This window comes from Rhineura floridana, chromosome 16, assembly GCF_030035675.1.
Source record: "Rhineura floridana isolate rRhiFlo1 chromosome 16, rRhiFlo1.hap2, whole genome shotgun sequence".
NCBI classification, from domain to species: domain Eukaryota; kingdom Metazoa; phylum Chordata; class Lepidosauria; order Squamata; family Rhineuridae; genus Rhineura; species Rhineura floridana.
The window spans coordinates 2917644-2934751 of NC_084495.1; the positions used below are offsets into that span (position 1 = coordinate 2917644).

At 44.2% G+C, this 17108-nt stretch overlaps 1 long non-coding RNA gene across 1 annotated transcript in view; it reads left to right on the top strand.

Moving 5' to 3' along the window:
• The window catches only part of LOC133371307 (uncharacterized), a 36229-nt gene extending 19365 nt beyond the window's left edge, over positions 1–16864 (top strand). Inside the window, exons 2-3 of the long non-coding RNA XR_009759299.1 lie at positions 11647–11987; positions 15229–16864. This is a non-coding gene — a long non-coding RNA (uncharacterized LOC133371307). The remainder of the gene's footprint in view (positions 1–11646; positions 11988–15228) is intronic.
• Positions 16865–17108: the final 244 nt, after the last annotated feature.

The window sequence follows — 17108 nt, forward strand, 5'->3', positions numbered from 1 at the left end:
TCTGCGTATAGATTAAACAAATAGGGTGATAAAATACACCCCTGTCTCACACCCTTTCCGATTGTGAACCAATCAGTTTCTCCATATTCTGTCCTTACAGTAGCCTCTTGTGCAGAGTATAGGTTGAGCATCAGAACAATCAGATGCTGTGGCACCCCCACTACTTTTAAAGCATTCCATACTTTTTCATAATCTACACAATCAAAGGCTTTGCTGTAATCTATAAAGCACAGGGGGATTTTCTTCTGCAATTCCTTGTTCCGTTCCATTATACAACATATGTTTTCGATATGATCTCTGGTTCCTGTTCCTTTTCTTAATCCATCTTGGAAATGTGGCATTTCTCGGTCCATATATGGTAAGAGTCTTTGTTGTAGAATCTTGAGCATTACTTTACTTGCATGGGATACTAAGGCAATAGTTCGATAGTTACTGAATTCCATGGAATCCCCTTTCTTTGGATCTGGGATATATATTGAATGCTTCTAGTCTGTGGGCCATTGTCTAATTTTCCATATTTCTTGACAGATTTTTGTCAAAATTTGGACAGATTCATTCTCAGTTGCTTGTAGCAACTCTATTGGTATGCCATCTATTCCTGGTGATTTGTTTCTTCCAAGTATTTTAAGAGCAGTTTTCACCTCACATTCTAAAACTTCAGGTTCTTCATCACACGGTTCCTCCATGAATGAATCTGTCATCCTGGCATCTCTTTTATATAGCTCTTCAGTGTATTGCTTCCATCTTCCTTTTATTTTATCTTGGTCAGTCAGTGTGTTCCCCTGCTGATTAAATATCCCTTCTCTTGGTTTAAATTTCCCTTTAATTTCTCTAATCTTTTGGAATAGGGCTCATGTTCTACCTTTTTTGTTGTCCTCTCCTATTTCTATACAATAACCATTGCAATTATTCCCTTTGTCCCTACATTCTAGTCGCTGTATTATTGCATTTAGGGATCATGTTTCTATCTCCTTTTGCTTTCCTTCCTTCTTTAACCATTTTAAGAGTTTCTTCAGTCATCCATTGAGGTCTTTCTCTCTTTTTAACTAGAGGTATTGTGTCTTTGCATTCTTCCCTGACAATGTCTCTGGTTCAATCCATAGTTCTTCTGGTTCTCTATCAACTAAGTTTAAAGTTTAAGCTAAAAAAAGGTAAAGGTGTCCCCACACTTATAGTGCAAGTCGTTCCTGACTCTTAGGGTGACGTCTTGCGACGTTTACTAAGCAGACTGTATATATGGGGTGGGTTTTCCAGTTCCTTCCCCGGCCTTTCTTTACCCCCCAGCGTATGCCGGGTACTCATTTTACCGACCACGGATGGATGGAAGGCTGAGTGGACCTCCACCCTTTTTACTGGAAATTCGACTTCCTCCTTCCATTGGAATCGAACTGCAGCCATGAGCAGAGCTTCGGCTTCATTACCACTGCTTACCACTCTGCTACTCACCTGAAATTTGCCATGGTTAATATTCTTTATAAGAGATCTCCGGTCCCCAGTTTTCATGTCCCTGTGTGCATATTATCTCTGTGGTGCTGCCAGCCTGCTCCTGCCTAATGCTACCCACTCTTGTCTTGGACAAAGCAAACTTTAAAAGTGGTTAGCATGAAAACCTCTTTAACTACCTACCTGAAATTTGGCAAGGTTCATTCACTCTATATCATGCTGCCAAATTTCTTGTCCCTGCGTGAAGAAAAAAAACACAGTATGTCCATTTTAATTTTAAAACTTTTAAAAAGTTAGTGATGGCTAGCATGAAAACCTCTAGAGCTATCCACCTGCCACATGGCAGGTTTAATCCCCTGTATGGCAGCTAACATGTCTCCTAATATCATGTATCTAGGTCAATAATCAAGAAATGGTAGCAGTTTCAGTTTTGCAATTAAGTCAGTGGGTTTTCTGGAGATTTGTAATATCCAGACTGTGATCTGCATTCAGATCCGTATTGAGTTGGATCAGGTCCAAATCTGTCCAGACTGGATTGGGCCTGATCTGTATTTACAAATCAGAGCCACCAACCAGATTGGGGGTGGTCTGCGTCCAGCCCTAGTCTTTGATACTCCACACAGCTGCATATGACTGTAAGACTTACCTAAGACTGTGTTTAATTTTAAGATTGCAGTCCCAAACAGCATCTGATAGGGTTATAGCCACTTTGAAGGCTCCATGTGGGATGAAAATATATTTGGATAAAACTTATAAAATAAATATGAATTAAGGGAAGCATCTTGCTGCCAGGCTAACTGAGGGCCAATATGTTGTGGCCTCTCCACACAATAAACATGGACTGATCATGTAATGCTTGGGATTTCAGGGAGGAGTTTAGTGTGAACTGAATGTATCATGCAGTGGATTAGGAACTGGGAGACCAGTGTTCAAATCCCTGCTCAGCCATTAAGCTCATTGCGTGATCTTGGGCCCAGGGCCAGTACCAGAGGGTAGCCAGGTCAGGCCCTGGTTGAGGGCCCCTGCAGGGCCCCTCCTTAGGGTGGGTGAGTTGGTGGGTAGTGCTCCCTTCCACAATCTGTGGCAGAGTCAGCTCCTGATTCTGCCACAGATCACAGAGAGGGAGCTCCCGTGCACCCTGCCTACTGCTGCATGTAGCATGCATGCGTGCCATCAACCAAGATGGTGGCAGAGGCATCCATCAGGGAAGTCTCAGCTGCCATCTTGATTGATGGCAGGCATGCATGCACAGCACGGCCAGCATTCACTTCAAGGGAAAGGTAGGTGGGGCATGCAGGCAGGTGCCAGGGCCTGGGGCAGGCTGGTGCCCAAGGGCCCCAGCATGCCTGGCGCTGGCCCTGCTTGGGCCAGTCACTGTCTCTCAGCCCAAGCTACCTCACAGGGTTGTTGTGAGGATAAAATTGGGTGAGGGAGAAGCATGTTTTTATGCCACCTTGAGCTCCTCAGAGGAAAGGTGGGACATAAGTGTAATAATAAACTACATAAAGAAAAATGTATCTACACAACCAGCAATTACCACAATTTCTCTCATCAAGGAGGATAACATTCTCTTTCCTTGGCTGTGCGTAATGGATGTACTTGTGCGTGTCTGCCCGGTTCACATTGTACAACCCCCCCCCCCCATGATTCCAGATACGGAGAAAGCAGAAGTCTAATTTAATTATGCAACCTGCGTAATTGTAAACCAGGCCCAGGCCCTTGACTGCTGCCAACGTGTTCTTAGGTAAAACAACCCTTCTAAGAGATAATGAGTCTCCAGCTGGAATCCAGATCCTCTCTGGCTCTCCATAACACTATGGGGATGTGCTTGTCACAGGAAGGGGCTGCTAGCCTTCTCTCTGCTCCCTCGTGGATGGCCCAAGGGGTAATTATTCTGCATCTAGGGAGAGATCAGAGGGCCTGTAGAGCTGTGCCAAGTGGCTGATTCTGGTCGGGCTCCTCAGTAGGAGCCACATGCTGCTCAGGCTGGACTGCAGTTGGGATACCTGACCCCACTGTCCGCCTGCTTCCAGGTTGACTACTTGCCTGGTTGGGACCTGTTTGTCTCTTGTGTTCCATACAATTCTGTAATGTATTGGGTGTGTCTAGGCTGGCTCATGTTATCTGAGTTATACCACATAAGCCTTGACTTGGCCTGTGCCATTTTGAAATGCAGAAACCTAACTGATTCCCGGCTGATTGTGTTCTACAGGCTCAGAGAATTACACCAGGGATAAAGCTATCTGCAAACCAGGGTGTCTACACGCATCTTGCTTATATTCTCCCTTGTTTCACTAGTTTGTATAAAAAATGATGTGTACCCCAAAATTGATGAGGGAAGAAGAATATCATTTTGTGAGTGGCATGGATCTGAGAATCAGAAAGTGGACCTGAGTGGTCTAGCATTCACACCAAAAGTAAAAGGGCACTCACATGCACTAAGATACCCTCTATCCTTGCTAGTAGGAAGGATTAATCTATTTATGAATCCTGCTAAAAAGGCAGCATGGATGTCGTATGTTAAAGACGCTGCTCCATGTGGTGTTGTAAACCCTTGGTTGGTCCCAGGAGGCTGAATTCAAGGGACAGGGTTCTGAACAGGGCTGTGGAGTCGGTACGCCAAACTTCGACTCCGACTCCTCTATTTTTCCACTGTCCGAGTCCAACTCCAACTCCTCTGTTTTTCTACTGTCCGACTCCGACTCCACCCAAAATTGCTTCTTGTCAATCAAAATTTATTTGGAAGTCAGAGTCGGTACATTTCTACCGACTCTGACTCCACCCAAAATTGCTCCCCACTCTGACTCCATGACTCCGACTCCACAGCCCTTGTTCTGAACACAATCAGAAATATGTGTATAACCAAATAAATATACATACATATCAAGGCTGCCTTCCAGCTTTCATCCATTTAATCGGTATATTACAGTGCTGATAAAATTAGTCTCTCTGATCAATTTGAAGAGGCGAGAAATAACTGGGTACAAATTAAATGCGTACATGATTCTTTTTCTTTTTTCTTTTGGTAGTGATGGGCAAATTCCGCTCAGCTAAATTCAACAAGCTACGCTTGATAAACTATATTTCCCCCGCCAAAAAGAAAAGTAAAGAAAATAATATATATATATATATATATATATATATATATATATATATATACACACACAGAGAGCGAGTCTATTTTCAAATTTGGACCCTGTTACAATCCTGTCATACTGAAACCAAACATCTTAATATTTCCTTGTGTTCCCTGTAAGGCTCCATCCCTTGCCTCTCTGCCCCTTCTCTTCCCCAAATGCATATGGAAACCTCCCTTCCTTAATCCTAAAACATTTCTCCTCCTCCTCAGGTTTAATTTATTTATTAATTTATTTATTAAACTTTTATACTGCCCGACTAGCAGAAGCTCTCTGGGCGGTGAACAACAAAAATACTAAGATACACAATATAATACAATAAAAACATATAACAATAAAACAGTCTAAAATCAATTACAACAAATGAAAAATCAATAGCTTAAGTTAAAATGCTTTGGGAAAGAGGAAGGTTTTAACTTGGCGCCAAAAGGATAGCAGTGTCGGCGCCAAGCGTACCTCCTCGGGGAGACTGTTCCACAGTTCGGGGGCCACCACTGAGAAGGCCCTAGATCTTGTCACCACCCTCCGGGCCTCTCTATGAGTCGGAACCCGGAGGAGGGCCTTTGAAGCAGAACGCAGTGAGCAGGCGGGTTCATATCGGGAGAGGCGTTCCAACAGATATCGTGGTCCCATGCCGTATAAGGCTTTATAGGTTAATACCAACACTTTGAATCTGGCCTGGAAGCATATTGGCAGCCAGTGCAAGCAGGCCAGAACAGGTGTTATGTGATCGGACCACTTGGTCCTTGTCAACAATCTGGCAGCCGCATTTTGTACTAGCTGCAGCTTCCGAACTGTCTTCAAAGGCAGCCCAACGTAGAGCGCATTGGAGTAGTCCAAACGCAAGGTTACCAGAGCATGTACCACCGATGTAAGGTCCTCCTTACTCAGATAGGGGCGTAGCTGGGCTACCAACTGAAGTTGGTAGAATGCATTCCGTGCCACCGAGGCTACTTGAGCCTCAAGTGAAAGGGAAGAGTCTAGAATGACTCCCAAGCTCCGAACCTGGTCCTTTAGGGGGAGTGTAACCCCATCCAGGATAGGGTATGTATCCACCATCCGATCAGAGAAACCATCCACCAGCAGCATCTCAGTCTTGTCAGGATTGAGCCTCAGTTTGTTAGCTCTCATCCAGTCCATTGTCGCAGCCAGGCAATGGTTCAGCACATCGACAGCCTCACCTGAGGAGGATGAAAAGGAGAAGTAGAGCTGCGTGTCATCAGCGTACTGATGACAACGCACTCCAAAACTCCTGATGACCGCACCCAACGGCTTCATGTAGACGTTAAAAAGCATGGGAGACAGAACCGACCCCTGCGGAACCCCACATTCGAGAGCCCACGGAGTCGAGCAATGTTCCCCAAGCACTACCTTCTGGAGATGACCCGCCAAGTAGGAGCAGAACCACAGCCAAGCAGTACCTCCAACTCCCAACTCCGCTAGCCTCCCCAGAAGGATACCATGGTCGATGGTATCAAAAGCCGATGAGAGATCAAGGAGAATCAACAGAGTTACACTCCCTCTGTCCCTCTCCTGACATAGGTCATCATACAGGGCGACCAAGGCCATCTCAGTGCCAAAACCAGGCCTGAAACCCGATTGAAATGGATCTAGATAATCGGTTTCATCCAATAGCGCCTGGAGCTGGCCGGCAACCACACATTCCAAGATCTTGCCCAGGAACAGAACATTTGCTACTGGTCTGTAGCTATTGAAACTTTCTGGGTCCAAGGAAGGTTTTTTCAGGAGTGGTCTCACCACCACCTCTTTCAGACAGTCAGGGACCACTCCCTCTCGTAAAGAGGCATTTATCACTTCCTTGGCCCAGCCAATTGTTCCTTCCCTGCTAGTTTTTATTAGCCAAGAGGGGCACGGATCAAGTATCGAAGTGGTTGCACACACCAGTCCAAGCACCTTGTCCATGTCCTCGAACTGAACCAGCTGAAACTCATCCAATAAAACATGACAAGACTGTGCTCCGGACACCTCGCTAGGTTCAGCTGCTATAAATTGAGAGTCTAAGTCCCGGCGGATGCATGAGATCTTATGCTGGAAGTGCTCAGCAAACTCATTACAGCGAGCCACCGATGGTTCTACCGTGTCCTGCGGGCATAACTGAAGTAGCCCGCGGACAACTCTGAAAAGCTCCGCTGGGCGGCAGAGAGATGAAATGTTGTTTTTTAGCCCCCCTCACCGCTCTTACATATAGCTTGGTAGAAGCACTAACCAGCGCATAATTGCATCCGTTGGGAGTTCGCCTCCATCTCCGCTCAAGCCGCCTCCTATCTTGCTTCATCGCTCTCAGCTCTGGAGTGTACCAAGGAGCTGTATGAGCTCCGCACAGGAGAGGGCGCATAGGAGCGATTGTGTCAACAGCCCGGATCATCTCCACATTCCACAGAATCAAGGCCAAGGAAAGACCCTAAAACTTTTCCATGGCAGAATCCCAGGTGTCAGGGAGCCTGGGAAAAGTAGTTCTCCAGGGTGCCCAACTGTGAGCTCATGTTTTTTGTTTGGGACAACACATTCCAGATGTAACTGGAACTGGAACATTTAATTTCCAGGGTGCTAGATATCTGTGGAGCATGTGTTTCTTAGCCTCCCTGGGCAAAGTTGTGACAGTACTCTTCCAGGTACCAGAAGCACCCTATATCTGTAACTGAAGGGAAAACACCTATAAAATGAATACCTACAAAATAATACGAGGCCTGCAGTGTTGAGTATGGTTCAGGAGAAGGCGGGCTTGAAAGAGGCTGGGGAGTTTCAGAAATCTCACAATCTTTCTTCCAAGTCAGAACCCCTGTGGAAGTTCACCTTCACTGAAAGCTAGCCTTAAACTCTTATCCCAGACAAGCTATTGACTTTTCCCATTCTATGAAGAGTTTCTTCACCAACCTCAGACTCCCAAAGAGCCATCCTGTGCTAGTAAGAGCTAGATCACAACACCCTTGGCATCTTGACAAACAACCTGCATTCCTCTTTGTATTATTTCCCCAATGGGTCCTGGGTAGGGATTTCTCTATAGCAGGGTTGGGGAACTTGTGGCTGTCCAGGGGTTGTTCCCATCAGCCCCAGCCAACATGGTCAATGGTCAGTGATGATGGGAGTTGTGGCCCTTCAGATGTTGCTGGACTACAAGTTCCCCTTCCCTGCTCCATAGCGTCCTCTGAAATTCATGTGATGTTTGATTTGAGGAAACATCTCTAAAATTGCCTTGAAATTATCCTCATTCCCAGTCTTTGCCACCATTTCTTGTACTGTTGTTTAGGGTGTGTGTGAAAAAAGAGGGGGGTAATAGAACAGGAATGTTGGAAGATTCAGGACAGACAAAAGAAAGTCCTTCTTTACACAGCACATGGTTAAACGATGAGATTCACTCCCACAAGATATAGTGATGGACAGCGGTTTTTCAGGGCTTTAAAAGGGGATTAGACAAATTCATGGAGGATAATTAGGCCATCCGTGGATACTAGTCATGGTGACCATGTGCTACCTGCAGTATCGAAAGCAGGATTGCCTCTGAATACCAGTTGCTTGGGAGTACCAGTGAGGAGAGTGCTGTTGCACTCGTTTCCTACCAGTGGTTGCCCAGTGTAGGCACAGGATGGTGGACCTTGGTCTGATCCAGCAGGGCTCAACTGATGCCCTTAAGCACTCCTTCCCATTCTTCCACTGCTGTTATAATTTACAGAAGTGACCTTATTTATCTCTATCTATGGATATGAAACTGAGGCTGGGAGACAGTGTCTTGGTGCAAGGCCATACAGTAAGTCAGTGGCAGAAGGAAAGATTTGAATCCAGATCTCCCAGGTCCATATTTGATTCTGTCCTCTGCATCATACTTGCTCTCCTATTAGCTTGCCTAATAGTTTTTTTCCTTCAGTTCCTGATCATAAGTTCCAAGCTGATAAATTATGAGCTGACATGAGGACATTTGTGATGGGGCTTGCTAAGAGACAATGAAGACATCATCAAGCAGAGGTGCTATCAAGCAAGGCATGCTGGATAAAATATCACCATCCTGGACTGACAAATTACAGAGCAGTGCACAGACAAGAAGCTGTCTTTTGATCAGTGATTTAACATTCTGAAGGAACAGATTAACGCCTCCAAACTTCTCAGGGAAGCATTCAAACGCTAATTGGTAGTTGCAAGTAATTAAAGTAATTTACTCAGATTATAAAGAAATTTCTTAACAGTGATTAAGTAACTCTACGACATGTATCATTGTTCGTACTCACTATCCCCGAGGTATTAAAGCTCTTGGTTGTATGTAATAGATCTTGTAACACTCTATGGGTCCTTGTACTACCAACAAACAGCTTGTCAGAGGAGATACAAATTAAGTTTGCTGTAGGGATTGGGGGGAAGTTAGTCCAGCCTGCAATTTCATGTGAACCTATCACATTTGCCTTTCTCCAAAAAAATCTGTGAACTGAAACTCAGCTATCCTTCGAAAGTTGCACAGTTCCAAATTTTGCAATGCACTTCTCCAAGGAAAAAAATACCCTAAAATATATTTAGGGTAAAGTGAGTGTATCAAAGCAAACCATTCATATATTTTATATTAGTGAACATGATAAACAAAAATCCAGTATATTAAGGAAAACTGCTTGCACAGATGTGTATGTTATAGGGGTGTGCAGCACCCACACAATTCACTTCGTATCTGTAGGTTTTACAAGAAGCTGATTTGGATGCAAATTTCAGGTATGGTCACCCCTTCTGAGGGATGACACCTGCCAAAATTCAGAAAGATGGTAGTAGTTCTCCCACATGGGCAGAACGAAACAGAAATCACATTTTCTCCTCTAATTCTTTAGGAGAGCATCAGTTTTAAATCTGGGAACATGAAGGCAGCATCCCTGGGTAAACAAACCTGCCAAAAGTCAGACAAACAGATCCAGGGGCTGTTATGCTAGGTGACAGACAGATAGTGATTTTTTTTACATTTTTATTGCTTTTTAAACAAGGAAACACATCACATAACCGTAAACTACAGTGTACTATAGATTTGTCCTTTTTTTAATGTACAGCAAGAAGAGGACAATTGAGAGTCTCTCCGGAAGATATTAATGCCTGAACCATTACAGCCATAAGCGCTTTGGTAATAGGTCATACCAAAAGGACTTACGAGCCTCCGCAGGCTTCAGTAGTTCATATTGTTCAGCTGCATAGTTCATTAGTGGGTGCCAGCGCAGGTGTGCGGTGGTGGCGGCGGCTGAAGCATTCACAGCAAACGGAGCAGGCAGGAGTGATAGGCAGGCAAGGTGGGCAGCTAAAGCAAGCAAACTGCAATGCAAATGCTTCAACTGCCCACTTTGGCAGCCGCAAGAGGCAAAAGGGAATGATGGGTGAACTGCAGCTGTGCTGGGCTCAAGACTGGGGGCAGTGAGGAAGGAAGGAGAGAAGGATGGTCGAGCCATACTGGGCTCAAGGGTGGCCAGAGGCTGGTAAGCGACTCATGCAGCAGTGGCAGCAGCAGCAGTGGCCTACGTGACATCAACAGCAGCTGCAATGGGAGGCCAGTAAGTGGCCTAGGTGGGCAGCATCTTTGCTGCAGGCCAGGGGAGGTGGAAGGCTGGGAAGTGGCCAAGGTGTGGCAGTGGCCGGGGCAGGTGAGAGGCCAGTAAGGTTTGTGAGTGCCTGTGGGTGGGTGTATTCATGTGTGCAGGAGGAGTGCCTGGGTGGTGTTTGGATGTGCCTGAGCTGTGTGTTCCCCTGTGTGTGTTTGTGTGTGTGAGAGAGAAAATCTCTGTTTGTGTTTGGAGGTACCTGGGTGTGTGTGCATGTTTGAGTGTGCCTGGTGTGTGTGTGTTTGGGGGTGGGGGTGGTGAGCAAAGCAAGCAGGGGGGCTCTGCCCCCTAGTATTATTTTTTAAAAAGGCAAAAGTCACAGTTTTTCTCGCCATCTCCCCTCTTCCTGAAAGTACCCTTGATGAAGAAAAAAGGCAGCGCTACAGTTTTTAATTGTTTGCCTTAATCATTATTGTTAGGAACAGTAGTGATTAAGGAGAATGCTGGCCGCCCCAGTATCTTGCCTCTGTTGCTTACACACACTCTGCTGTCACAGCCAGACCTCACGGGAGAATGCTGACTCGTGTGATAACTTCAGTCTCCCTTTCTCCAGATCCTTCAGTGTTCCTCCCTCCCCCCATCACTGTGATTGGAGTGCACTGAGGAAATGTTTCACACAGATTATTCACTAAAATTGCTTTTTTTTAAAAAAAATGATGTTTTGCTTAAAAATGATTTAAAATATTTTTTGTTTTAATATATTTTAAAGTCTGTTTTCATGAGGTTTTGGAGTGTTTTTAGTGTTTTTGTTTGCCACCCTGGGCTCCTACTGGGAGGAAGGGCAGGATATAAATTTAATAATTAAATAAATAAATAATAAATTAAAGCTAGAGTAGTCTGTGACAATGAACGGTTCTCACAGACTGGGAATAAAAGGTAACTTAGATTCCTGCATTGAGCAGTGGGTTGGACTTGATGACCTTATAGGCCCCTTCCAACTGTACTATTCTATGATTCTGTGATCTCTCTTTTTTTAAAAAAAAAAACCCACCATGTGTAGCTGTTCCCTGAAGAAAGGGGTGTTCTGCTGACATGTTCATTGTCTCTGCATGCTTTCTAGTGTCTTTGGTCATGAGCAGTTTCTGGACAACTCTGTTAGTCTCTGCCAGTGCCTATTAGGGATGGGTGAGAATTTCAATTCAGTTCACATTTGAAGCAGAATTTTTCAAATTCACAATTTTCAAAACAATATGAGAACTGAAACACAGTCGTCCTATATGAGGGGAAAGTGTGCATAAAAATGAGTACATGAGTGAAAATAACATGCAAAAGGGCATGATGTGATGAGAAATGGCTTGCAAAAATGTGTAACTTTGTTAAAATTGCCCACAAAAATGTGTTTTTGGAGAAATTCATCCTAAAATGGTGAATTTTCATGAGGATTTAAAAAAACGAATTTGCAGATTGCTGCAGAAATGTGGAGAACTGAATTTAACACTGGAAAAATGAGAAACTGAGAGAACCGATACTGATGTTCTTTCCACCCCTAGTGCCGATACAGCCAGAAAGGAGGGAAGCCGGAAGCCCTGACTGCCCGCAGAACAGGCGAGGGACGCTTCACAGAGCACTCAGGAAGGCGGTGGGAAAGGGAAAGGAAGCTGAGCCGATCCACCCAATTACAATGACCAGCAAAGCAGATTCAGCAACCTGAAAGCAGAGGTGTGGCAGAGAAAAAGAAGTCGGGGGAAGCCAGAAGAGAAGGATAAAAGTTGCCATGAAAGCAAGACTGAAACATGAGTCTGCTGAGTTAAAGCAGATCCCAACGAGTGGAGTCTGGGCTGATGGGACCAGCTACTGGAAAACAAAGCCTGAAGCTGATGGCTAGGGAGAGGTGGGCAAAATTCTTACATGCTAATGAAAAGATTGTATATTTAATCTAGTAATGTTAACTATAACAAATCTGTTGGTCTGTAAGAGCCACAAAGATTATGGCAGCAAAAAGCTTTCCCCTCTTTCCAAACAAAGAGGACCTGGTGAAGCACAAGCCCATGTACGTTTACGCAGGTGTGTCCCAAATGTGTTCAGTGGGGCTTATTCCCTTCCCCCATGTGTTTAGGCTGCAATCCTATGCATAGTTCCCTGGGAGTAAGACTCAATGAATTCAGTGAGAGTTACTTCTAAGCAGACCTACACAGAGTTGTTCTGCATGTAACATAAATGGAGCAAGATGCTGGAAATATAATCAGCTTCCTCTGCAGTATCCAGTGTCTGTTTACACCTGACAAACCCTCAGCAGGTAGACTGGCATGCCCTTTGAAGTGCAGAGCTAGCCCCAACCTGAAGAAGAATGCTACAATCTAAATCAGGGGTTGCCAATCTTTTCGGGACCAGAGGGCACATTTCAAAATGTTGAGAGTGTGCTGGGGGCACCAGTCACAAAATGGCTGCCATGGGGATGTGCCATAGCACAAAATTAGAAAGTAGTGGTGAAGCTATTCCCATAATTGTATTTCCATACTAGATGAGGCTTAACCTGTTGAATTTCTGCCTGCTATACAGCTTTTAATGGCATAAGAATCCTGTTTTTCCCCAATGCTATACCAATTAATTAATACCCAACCTTCCTTCCAGAATGAGCCCAGGGTGGCAAACAAAAACATTAAAGCACTCTAAAATACCTTAAAAACAAAAGAGTTCAAAACACATTAAAACAAAACATTTTTAAAAACATCTTTAAAAAAAAGCTTTAAAAACATCTTAAAAAGCAATTCCAGCAGACTGGGATAAGGTCTGCACTTAAAAGGCTTGTTGAAAGAGGAAGATCTTCAGTAGGCACCAAAAAGATAACAGAGATGGTGCCTGTCTGATATTTAAGGGGAGGGAATTCCAACATGTCAGTGCCACAACACTTAAAGATACATTTCCTGTGTTGTGCAGAATGGGCCTCCTGATAAGACGGCATCTGCAGGAGGCCCCCACCTGCAGAGCACAGTGATTGACTGGGTATATAAGGAGTAAGCCTAGGTTGCTGTCCTGAAAGTAAACCCCAATAAACTCAATGAGACTTACTTTTGAGTAGACATGTATACCATTGTACTGTAAGGGCACAATCCAACTTTTATGTATGCCAGGCTGAGGGTAACTGGATATGCCAGACTCCTAGCTGAACTGGCATGGGTCTGACTCAGATGGGCTCCACCAGCAGAAGCTCTTCACCCTAGCTCAGCTGCGGTGGAGCTGGAACTAGGGTTGCCATGTTCCTGGCCTGAGACTGATCCTGTATCTTTAGGAGAAGAGAACGTCAGCCAAGTGCAGGTGTTCTTGCAACCCTGTAATAGGAAAACACACAAGGTGGAATTCTCCCTCCCCCCCCCCCACAACTTTTAAAGATACAGAAGACCTCTTGGAGGCCAGGCCTGGCAACCAAAAGGTTGTGCAGGGGGAAGGGAGAATTCCACCTTGTGTTTTTTCTTATTATAGTGTTGCAAGAACACCTGCACTTGGCTAACTTTCTCTTCTCCTAAAAATACAAGATCAGTCTCAGGCCAGGAACCTGGCAACCCTAGCTGGGACCCTTCCGACTTAGCTGGGGGTCCACTTGGGAAGCCCAGATGGTGGAAGGAGTGCAGGCAAAAAGGGGCATTCTGGGGGCATGTCAGATGAGGGGCCTGGGGGGGGGACTAATGCAGCATCCAACTCCTGTTCCAAGCACTCCTGTGAGTTGCGGTCCAGGCCAAAGTTAACGCTGAGAAAAAAGTCAGTCTAAGAAAATAGTTATAATGGATGTCAATGGGGAGTGTTTACTTGCTGTATTTGTGAGTCATTTTTTCCCTTTCTGTTCCTGCGCACAGTTCCTGGCTGCTCCTGAATGGCTAATGGATGCTGCAGAGCTTCCTGATGTTGCCCTTTCTGCCAACTTCCCCTGAGTTTGATTCTTTTGCCCATTATTATACAGCCAGCATAGATTTTTCACATTCTACCATGTTAAATGAAAATACCCACCCACCCACTATTCTGGTGCTTGTATAGCCCCAATTCAAAACAAAAACTTACAAGCCTTATACTGTTGAACTCAGAATCATTTGTTCTACAACCCTGAAAATTTTCATGATAATACACAACCTCCCTACAGAGAACACACAAGGTGAAGTGAAAAGTGGGAGCAAGAAAACAAAACAATATCAAGATGTCTCTTGGACTTTTTTCTGCAGGGGGTCGCATAATCTTTTGAAATTAATTAAAATTCAGAGATAGTAGAATATCTCTAATCGAATTCCTGATCTTGCTCCAAACTCAGAGCTTAATCTTCAGGAGGTTTAAAGCAAAAAAATGGCATGGTTGATTTTTAATTAATTTAGCAAAAATAATATGAGAGTCAATTATAACACCCCACAAGTGCAGTTGAAACCAAGAGTTTTTTCTCTCTTCCCTCCCCTCTTCTCCTGTGTTCTAAAAGTCCTGGAGCCACAGAGGGGCAAAGAGATGGAGGTAAGGGCAGGAAAGAGCAGTCCTGAAGCAGAGCTTCTGTGTGCTGGTAATGTGTGAGTTTGAGGAAAGGAAGGAGGAAAAAATGGGGGAGAGGAGATAGCTTTGGAGGATTCACACTTGAATTTTAAAAATGTCTACTCAGAAGTAAATCCCAAGTTCAGTGGGGCTTACTCCCAGGTAAGTGGAGTGGAGCTTCTGTGTCCTAGCATTGAGCAAGCTTGAGGGAAGAAAGGATGTTATTCTCATGGAGTGCAGTGGCTCCCAGATAAATGTGTCTAGGTTGGCAACCTTAGTGTAGGATTTATCAGCAGGTCCCAATTAGAAAATCTTAATAAGGGTTCCTGATACATTTAATGTATATTCTTAAATATTCACTAAACTAGGGGAGGAAAAACTTTAGGACTGTGAGTCTGGGATCTACCCTGGGTTTTACTAGAATCCCAAGAGCCACCAACCACAGCTAGTTGCAAAAGACATATATATTTAGTAGGAAAGAACATGGTGTGTCTGAGAAGTTGCTGAGCACAGGGTTATAGGAACTGAGATGAGCCCACAGATCTATTCCTAGTTTCATAGATCTATTCATAGATTTATTCCTCATTTCCACAAGCTCTCTTAATTTCTGTTGTCAAATTTCCAAACAGGTTGTGTCATTTTGTTGCTATTGTAAAACAACTGGAAATCAGAAGCTCTTACCAATCAACTACAGATCTCCCAGGGAACTACCAATAGATCTACCAGGGATACACCAATAGGGATCTGGTCACCTCTGCATTAAATCATTTGTATGGACATTGGCCAATCTTACAGGGTTGTTGTAGGGTGGTTCCAAGGAGTGCTTGCAAGAATGAAATTGCAATGGCAGATGTGAGAATCTTCAAAACATTGCCAAAGAAGGCATTCTCAAAGAAGCAATATCACATTTCTACTGTGTACCCAGGAACTGAGAAGACAGCAATTGTGGATTTGCTCATCCCTGTGCAGCTCTTCCCTTCTGCATCAAGTGTTGTGCATCAAACTGAGACACACCTGAGTGTCAAACACAAGATAATGGCTGCCTCCATTAGACACTGCTGCTAGAAGCAGCTACATCATATGGCTTTATGGTAAAGCATGTCATTTTAGCACAAACCTGTCTTGTAGAGTTGTAATACTCTAGATCAGGATAGGTAGATTTCAGGTTTTTGGTATTAACCTTTAACAACACCCCCCAAAGATCCACCAACCAGAACCAGCCACAGAATATATACACTTAGAATTAAATAACTCTTAGCCCAGGGATTTGTTTTGAGTTCCAGAACAGAGCTGAACTCACAGCCCTTCCAGAAATCCACCAGCTTTCTTCTTTTCAACAGTATAATGGTTGGAGTGTGTGTGTCATTTTGTTGTTTTCATAGTTAAACAATTATGAGTTGGAAATCCTCACTCATCATCTGCAAGTCATCCTGAGATCTGCCACTACATATCAATCTACTTTCTGCCACAACTCTTTCTATTGAATGTAAGCCTTAATAGGAAGCAGTTTAAGGAAGTATAACAGATCCAGCATGCCTTGCCTTGTTGCCAGTAAAAGGGAATTGCTTCAATGGCACATTTAATGTGTCACTGAAGTCATTTTCCTTTCCTGGCAGTAAATGTGTATATAAGGGGGACTGTACACCTGTTGAATGTTACATATGAATAACTGTACAGTGCAGTTATTCACATGTAACATTGTGTGTACCTGTATGGGAAAATGACTGCAAGACATTTCAATGTATGAGGAGGTATAGGATGGCATGCTCAATTCCCCTGTCTCATGCTCCTATCTCACACCCCTCCATGCCAGCCAGGTGGGCCTTTTTGCATGCTTTCTCACCCTGCCTATGTAGAATAAGCTTTGTTTATGTAACACAGATGAGGTAAGAAGAGGCTGTTAATTGGTCATAATAGACAGTGGATGCCAATCGCTCTTTAGTGAAGATGTTTTCTCTCACTGCTAAAGCCTGGGAACGTGGCCTTCAAGGCAAGTACAATGAATCATGCTGCTACAAAGCCCAAGGATACTGACCAACAGAACTGATAAACAAAGGCAGAAGCATGAGACCCAAAGATTAAGAAACATTCTCACATGTATAGTTAGTTAAAGTCACAGATCCAGGAGCTCTTTTGGGTATAAATAAGGCTCCTAACTCCTGTTCAAGAAGTCTCAACACAGACTGAGTCTGGTGAGGTGCTGTGTACGTATTAGCCAGCTAGGAGCTCTCTGTTCTTGTTACCCAGGGCTTCCAACAGCAGAAAGGAGAGCATAAGATAACTGCTCAAGAGCTGCTTTTATCTGTTTATTGCCTTTCACATTGCTGCTGTGAAAACGCCAACTGCTCTCAATTAAAGCATTGTAAATTTTCTTTTTTCCGTGAGTCTGATCATTGTCTTTGAAATCAATCCTCAGACTTTCTTGCGTCTGACAAAATACCCAGGTATGCAGACTGTAAACTCATTGAATATGATGTGTGAGCAGGGCCCATGTGTGTGAGGGTATGTT